This window comes from Glycine soja, chromosome 10 (genome assembly GCF_004193775.1).
Source record: "Glycine soja cultivar W05 chromosome 10, ASM419377v2, whole genome shotgun sequence".
Lineage (NCBI taxonomy): Eukaryota > Viridiplantae > Streptophyta > Magnoliopsida > Fabales > Fabaceae > Glycine > Glycine soja.
In genome coordinates, this window is record NC_041011.1 from 35,630,828 (window position 1) to 35,640,043 (window position 9,216).

At 34.3% G+C, this 9,216-nt stretch overlaps 1 pseudogene; it reads right to left on the reverse strand.

Annotated features, from left to right (window-relative positions):
* Window positions 1–1,765: 1,765 nt before the first annotated feature.
* Window positions 1,766–2,497, reverse strand: LOC114370559 (annotated as a pseudogene).
* Between the last annotated feature and the right edge of the window lie 6,719 nt (window positions 2,498–9,216).

Genomic DNA, 9,216 nt, shown 5'->3' on the forward strand with positions numbered 1-9,216 from the left:
CAACACACTCTTCAGCATTGTCAATCGCCTTCCCCGACTCCAAAATTTGAAATTCCCACAAGTTTGGGGACATGGAGAATAACTACTAAACAAAGTAAAATCTCCAGTCATGTGATTAGAAGCTCTTGAGTCAATGATCCATGACTTTTTTCTTTCTTTACTAGTGTTTAGGGCATGTAAAAAATTACCTCTTTGATTCACTACAATAGTAATACCTTTTTCTACAATTACCATAGACTGTTGAAGTAGTTTTTGAAGAGCCTCGATTTGTTTTTTGTTGAATGGAGATTAATTAGAATTTACCTCAACTTGTTGATGGTTAAAGGTTGTGTTGCCTCTGCCTTCCTTGCTTTTGAACTGCCTGGCTTTTAAAGGTTTTCCATGAATGAACCAGCACATTTCCTTGGTGTGGATTGACCTCTTGCAATGATCACACTAGGGGCACTTTTTCTTTTGTGGTGGTCGAGGCTGGTTTCCTCTTGCTGCCATTGTTGAGCTCTCAATGGATGGAACTGAGATGGATGTTCCCAGCATGAGGTTCCTCCTGCTTTCTTCCCTTCTTACTTCTAAGAATACTTCCCAAATTTTGGGAAGTGGTTTGGTTCCAAGGATCCCTACATGAACTTCATCAAGATTCTTGTTTAGTCCCAATAGGAACTTGTAAATCCTCTCTTTTTTCACCAACTCCTTATATTTCTTCTTATCCTTTGTACAACACCATGAAACTTCTTCATATATGATCAGCTATTACCAATGTCTGTAGAGTATGTTAAAATACTCAACAACAGAGGACTTCCCTTATTGAAGGTCATAGAGTATTTTTTTATCTCAAAAACAACATGTTTTGTCCATGTTTAAGTACATTTCCTTCACTGAATCCCATATATCTTTTGTAGTGTCATAGAACATGAAATTTTGACCAATTTTATTTGTCATGGTGTTGAGTAGCCATGTCATTACTTGATTGTTCTCAAGTTTTTATTTTTGAACATTTGCGTCCTTTTTCTTAAGACACTTTAAATCTTCTATAATGTAGCCTTCCCTTCCTTTTCCTTGAAAAAAGATCTTGACTAACCTTACCCATTGGGTATAGTTCTGACCATTCAATTTATGGCCAATGATGGGGTGAGTAAGCCACTCGTGTGAGCTGGTCAGAAATGATCCAATCTCCACCTCCACCGTGAGCAATTCATCATATTTTTGGTCTCCCATGGCTTGGCGACACTAGGTTTAGGGATGGTTCAGATCGAGCTCTGATACCATGCATAAATAGGTTTTATTTTCAATTAATTTGTGAATGGTACATATAAGGTATATATAGAATGCACATGACAGAAATAGGAGCAATAATCTAGCCTAGAAGTCAGGGGGATTGATCTCCCTATAAATGAAAATTCTAGATATGGTAAAGACAAAAATGACAGCTAATAATTATGTACATAAAATCCTAATAAGACCAATTGATCTGTTGATTCTACGTTGATCTTCAAAAAAAAAATATGAAGTTAACTGAAAAAACTACAAGAAAATGATACCAACTAAACATATATACATGGCCAGACAAGGAAGACAAGCAATAGTAGACGACAACATTTGATTATTATTTATTATATTATAACCTAACTAAGATCTAATTAATTTGCATTTTAAAATACATTCAGCAAGCAAATTGATAAGACCAATTGATCTTGTAAAATTGTATCTAATAGAATAGAACTCCAATTGCCTTCATGCAAATGCATGCATGCATCCACATAACCACACTTCAATAGCTCAAATGGACAATGATCTTGAGCAGTGTCTTAGCACCATCAATAGAGACTTGCCCTGTTGGGAAAAGAAGTCTTAGCTCAGCAAACCCTTTTGCATTCTTGAACTTTTCAGTGCCCCCTATCATAGACAACTATGACATGTTGCCTCATATCTTATACAAGCCAGAAAAGTTCAAGCTATCACCATACTCGCCTTCCTTGAAAAGCATGGTGAATGCCATCATCTGCCTAGTCCCATCGAAAGAACTTGCCACATACATCCCTTAAGCCTTCCCAACTACTTGTGACCCCAACTCAATTTGAGAGGTCAACACATCATCAATCACAGTGATTGTTCCAAAACCAAGTCCTAACCCATCAGGTCCTAGATGTAGTTGTGCATTGCTTTGGTTGTTGTTGTTGTTGTTTGGTGCAAAGGTGATGCCAGCCAAGCCAATGCCTAATGGAATGCCAATGACAACATTGACTGTGGGAATGGCACCATTGGCATTAGGGATGGGAATTCCACCTTGTGGGGTGTAGAATCCTATTGGGTGGCAAAAGGAACATATGCTACTTAGCAACCCTGTCACTGGGCGTGTCGTTGGGTTGCTGCCACCAAGAATGTCATGCATGTACAACTAAATTATGGGTTCTGTGGCTGCCTTGCAAACTAGCATTGCCATGAGTGCAAAGGCCAACATCATTGTAGCACAAAAAAGTGTGGTTAATGATCCAAAAGGCATGTTTTGTGTTTAATTAGTTTTTTGTTAAGGAGAATTGAATGACTATTTGGATTGAGTGAAATGGAATTCAACTCTTGGACTTATATAGTGTGACTAAGGAATGTAATGTGTGAATATTGTAAAACACTTATTACCATGTTCAATTCCTACAGATCAAAAAATATAGTGTGACTAAGGAATGAAATGTGTTGTGTGATGGAGTGGTTGTGAGACATGGGTGGTAATGAAGTTGTTAAGTGTTCCATGAATTTATTAGTTGTACATTGAGTAAATTAGATAAGTCAAGTTTTATGTTTTGGTTGCATTTCTTAAACATGTGTGACATCCTCTACCCTGACATACATATAAATAAGAAAAACATATAAAAAATGTGGAATTTAATTAAGCCAATTTTATTTAAAATCACGTACACAAATTCATGTGATAAAAGGTCACATTCGCTTCACTATTACCAAGTAAAACTTATTTAAAACATATTCGGCTTTGAACAAGGCCATCAAAGTTTACAAAATAAATCTTGTTAAATAGTGGAATAAAATAAAGTAAAATAACATCATGCAATTGAAATAAAAACTCATGTCTCAATGTCACATCTTATCAAAGCATTGTGTCCCAACGTTCTCTAGCACAATGTTCTTTAAAGTTATCCACCTAGTCATCTGCTCCCACAAACACATGGTTCGAGATCGTCACAGGATCCAAACACAAATAACACACAAGGAGTGAACTATCACATTCCTAACTAAAATATAGATAAACAAATACATATGCAAAATACATTATAAAAATATTTATCACATAACTCAACTTACTACATTCCATATCACTTCACCACTTTATCATTTAAAATTCATCATAGAAATCACCAATCACATTATACATGAATCACACACTCGAGTCAAGATATAACAACGCTCACAAATTTCATAATAAACAATTGAAAGATGTTATGCAACAATTATACTAAGACTCAAGCCTATATGCAATATGATATCATGTCAGTGAAAAACCACACTGGGGCGCTTAGGAGTACATAAAAAGACACGCCACAAAATGAGTATGTTAGGTCACTCTCACTAAGTAAAATCATAAGGTGACCAGTCATGGTCACTATGCTTTGCGAGAATGCTCCAACCATATGGGATCAACATAGGTTTAAAGAAGCACTCAAACCGAGTGACTTTATCCCTAAGGCCTAGACTCTGAAAAATTCGTTAGGGTTTCACCAACCTGATTCAGGTCCAACCCCTAAAACAACTTTTGCATGCATACACTGCTTATGAATTATACAATACCCATGACCTCACACTCATGTTTCAAACACATTTAACACATTGAGCTAGAATTTAACACTTTAGGTTCCTAACTTAGAACCCTACACTTTCCCTTTAACACTTTGTGCATAAATATTTTTCTCAAGGTAAACACCAATCAGGTTATTGTATAATTCACAACTCACAATGCAAGTATTGTCACATCAAGTAACCACACACTTATTCACAACCATATCTCATGTCCACAATTTAACATCTCATAATGTCACAATCCACCATCACATGTTTACGTGTATCTCACAAATTAACACACATTCAACTTTGCACTTATACTTAATCTCAATAACAATGTTATGATCTCAAAGCAACATGTTATCTCACAACTTATCACATATTAAATTTATCACTTACACATAATTTGAATCACAATTTCATGATCCCGATATAGCAATCTCACAATTATAATCATACATGAAGAGTTACAATACAATAAACATCCCAAAATAAATCTCAATTTGATCCCCTAAGGATCTCTACACATGTTCATTTAAACCCTAATTGCGATAAACTCACCCCTTACCTCTAAGCGAACCCCCGCGTGTAGTTCGGCAGCGATAGTGGTATCACAAGCGGTTCCCTAAGAATTTTTAAGCTTTTCCTCTGGTTGCTCTGCTAGGGTTTCCGAGCATTAGAGAGAAGGATAAGGGATTGAAACTTCATTCCACTATCCCCGTGCGAGGAGAATTTCTCTCACCATAGACATTATTTTGTAAATCCCAACGGTGGGGATTTGCGAAAAGGCCTCTAAACCTTATGTTCAAATTTCACAATGATCCAACAGTTAAGAAGTCTGGAATCATTGTTTTACTGGGATAGGTTTGGGTGTGTGTGAGAAAAACAAGGAGCTACGTGCGAGGGACATTCCCTTCGCCACATACATCATTTCAAAAATTCGAACCATTGGTATGTGAGAAAATAAGTTCCGAACCTGGTGCTTAAATTTTACGATGGTTCAATGGTTAATGAGTCTGTGAGCGATGTTTTACTGAGACATGAGTGCATGGGAAAAAAAAAGAGTTTTGGGATAGGAAGAAGGGAAAATGAAATTGAGAGAAAGAGAAGGCGTAGAGACATATCGTCAATGTGAAAACTAACCTAATATGTCTTTTCATAGCTAGGGTTTTCTCAGCCTGTTATTATTATTTTTTATTTTATAAATAAGAACTCTATTTTACTCCTTATCAAATGAATAAATAAAACATTATTTTTATTTTCCTTTAAACCATTATTTTAATTACTAAAATTATTTCTCCTTATTTATTTAATTATAAAAATCTTATTATTTTTATAAAATTCTATTTATTTTTAAATAAAATCATTTTCAATTTTTCTTCTCACATGCTCCTTTTTTTTCGCACATCAAATTTTCATTCATTTTTTCGTCAAGTGCCACTTTTAACATTCTCATAAACATTCTTTTAGGTCGAGGGTGAAAAATCACTATGATGAATATTAGAAATAATGCATATCCTCTGCAAGAATGGTTCAATTGTCCTTCACGTAATTAAAAATTTAGGAAAAGAGAAAATGAAGATTATAAATGATTCAAAGCTTGCTTACTAGATGCTTCAATCTGTTAGGCTTTAAAACTTGTGCAATGTTTGGACAACTGATTGTCGGTATCCACATGTCACTCATAATATCACCAAACGATTTATAAGTCTTTTTTCGTGTATGTATTTTGAAGCAAATATTTTTGTGTCTATCTTTTTTGCAAAATCTGAAAATAAAATTTATATAAGAAGTTGGCAATTTTTTCTAATAAAATTTTAAAGGAGGACTTAAGGATACGTTAAGTGATTGACTTGCATTTGCGTATTATTGTTTAATTCTTACCTTATCTCTTAATGGACCCTGCCAATCCATGTTTATGGTATGCTGTCCAAACCTACAATACAAAACATTGTACCTGAGGGGAATTTTATTCCTGATTTAAATTTAAATGATGAGATCAACAAACACTTAAAAATTGCCACCAACTCAACCATTAGTTTGTGGTCCATCACAGCTAAACCAATCACGATTTGTATTAACATCAGATTATAACCTTTCTAAGCATGATTTAAATTTAAATAATGTGTTTATAAGCACAAGGTGGGATATGAGAACCAATGCTACTAGCTTTGAAAATATATTTCAGCCAGGTCCTGCCACCCAAAGCAGAATATTTTATCATTTTATTTCATTCTAGACTTTTGCCTTTCAACCATTAAAGGCTAAGTGGGTTGAACAATAAAATACTATTAAAGAATAGCAAAAAATTTAAGAGGGAAGAATGTTGATTATTTAATGCCTTTGTCAATCATGCCATAACCGAGTCAGCTGTCGCCTGCCCAGTTCCATCATTATCCATGACTCTGTTATGTCTCACAACTGGGGAAATCAGCATCCATACTATTTAAATCAAATAAAACGATCGCAATTAAGATATGAATTTATCAAACTGCCTAGTTATACTTCACTTTGGCAATCCACTATATTAGTTATTACTATCATGTTTTGATGTTTATGTGTACATTTCAAGCATTATATTTGTCTTATCAATATGAGCAAGATTACGGTTGAATTTAAATATATTGGAAAGTTAGCATAACACTTTTTCTATGTAAGTAATAATCATTTTTACTTACTGTAAATTGTTGCTGCAAACCACTCATTTATAACTTACACCCATGTACTTATCCAGCCAACATCAATGTTCCACCAACATCAATGTTCCACCTGGTAGTTTGATGTGTGCATGATTCATACAGGAAGTGAAGAGCAAATTATATAAGATGTCAAAAATTATCATACATAAAGCACTGATTAACCACATGATGTATTAGGTTCCTTATTTTCTGGCTGAGTTATTCAGATCCCAACTGATGAACAACATTGCAAAGTACATTGCCCCCAAGGAGAGTACCATATGAAAAAATCCATAACGGTAAGGAATATCATCATCATGTTCAACTTTGATTTTTTTGAAAACTGGAAAGGACCAAAAAAATTATTTCAATATGTGGAGACAAACATCATTTTTACGATTTTATTATCACACTAATCATTTTCAACCTGTCAAATAAGGAAGTCGCATGGATTAAAATTAAGTAATTCTGGTTTTGGATATTGAGAAATTGATGAAAGGAATATGATCTAACTATTTGGTTATCTTATGGAGGGAACTATTTTCCCTTGACTTCTAAAAGAAAATTTTACTCCAACTTGAAGCATGGTTGAGGTGTCTTGTTAGATCAAAGCATTCAGCTTTAGAACTCCCTAATCTCTAGGAAAGGATTGAGAATGGGATTTTGAAGCAACAAGGAATCTTTCTGAATATATGGAGAATTGAAGACTCAGAAACCTGAAAGCATTTTGAATCAATGCCTGTGGAAAAGGATGCCATCACAATCGCAAATATGGCAATAAGAAAGCCCTGTTAAGAAAATAGAAAATAGTATATAACACAAAATAACAGGATGACTAAAGCATTCTTGTAAAGAAACATCTACAATATCAGATTGTGTCTATTTTAATACTAGTTCACACACAAACAGACGCAAAATAAAAAATAAAGACATATCCAACGATATTGCAGATTCTAGAGTCAACAAAATGAAAGAAAGTAGAGGAGGCCTACTCAAAAATCTAACTGTAGCATTGGTAAAACTTGCAAGAAAACTAGACAGTACAGTAAATGCCAATCATTGTAAACATGATCAGTTAAAATATCTATACATCTACTTCTATGTACTTTTTTGTTGTTGAGTACTACTACATGCTTTTGTAAAAATTCTTAAGGGGTTTCCTAGACTATCAATGATAGAAAACAACAGGATCTTGAAACCTATGGTTCTCACAAACAATCAATAAACAACAATAGATAATGATGCGTACCTTTCTCCATAGGAAGACTTGTATCTTTCTCCATAGGAACTTCTCTCCGGTGCACTTTGATTTCCTTGAAAGAGGAGAGAAATAAGATTTCACTTTCTTAGACCTTTCTTTTCTACCTCTCTCCATTCGTGATGGCTATGGGTGAGAGAGAACACTTTTCTGGTCAGAAAGGGGACCTTATTTCATGTTAGTGGGTATTAAGCCCCTTTTATAACCATTACTCTCATCAAGTAGCAGTTAGTTCTAAAAACTTCTCCTATTAATCTCAATTACAATTTAGCCCTTAATCGTTAATTATTTACTTATTAGTTCCTACATAAATCACATGCCTCTCACATGAGACATTAATTCTTACATTCTCCCACTTGGCTCATGTGACATTAATAAACATTATGGACTAAATAAATAAATAGATTAACTAACATAATGCGCATTAAAATTGACAAAATTGTTCTATACATTGGGTACATCATAATTTCATGATTAAGAATGGGAATCAATTCGAGTCATGGCGGTTGTACATCATCTAATCGACATAGTCTCTTCCATATACTACAAATTAGTCTTCTCCTTAATATGACCATTAGTTAGGAGTACATAATTGGTCCAACATAATGTCTTCATTCAAGACAAAACCTGTTAACATTACTCTAACACAAACATGCATGCAAACATAGAGAACAGGTAATCAGAAACATATCATAATTGAGCTCAAAGTGTCAGCAAAATTACATAAGGTAAATTACTCTTAATGATCATCAATAACAATAATGCCCATACTTTCAACATGTTCTATAATGTCTTGGGCAATAATCCCTTATTCAAAGGGTCAACTATCATAAGGTTTGTGCTAATATGTTCTATTGACACTCTTTATTTCCGAACTTCTTCCTTCACGACAAAGTACCTCAATTTCATATGCTTAGCACCCTTAGAGTACCTGTCGTTCTTACAAAAAATATTGTTGTGGAGTTATCACAATACATTTTCAGCGGCCTAGCAATATTGTTGACAATTCCAAGCCTAGAAATAAAGTTCCGCAGCCAATTAGCCTGAATTGTAGCCTCAAAACATACTACAAATTCAGCTTTCAGATGCAACAACGACTGATGCATACAAAATTTCTTTCATTTGTTTTCGTTCCATATCATTTCTAGGACATTATGTGAGACTAACTCTGTCTCATTTCTAAATTAGAATAGGCGATGTTAAACACCTTTCCATCTTGAATCTCTCTGGCACTTTATCGATGTATATACTTTCTGAGATAAGCCTAACAATCTTTGTGATCTATTATTGAATATTTCTATCCCTATCACATAGCTTACCTCACCCATATGTTTCACTTCAAAGTTTCTAGAGAGAAATTTCTTAGTCTCATGAAGAAGACCAAGATCGTTAGCTGCAAGCAAGATATCATCAATATACAGAATTAGAAAATAACCTTACTCCCACTGACCTTCAGATACATACACCGATAAACAGTATTTTCCTTAAATCTAAAGG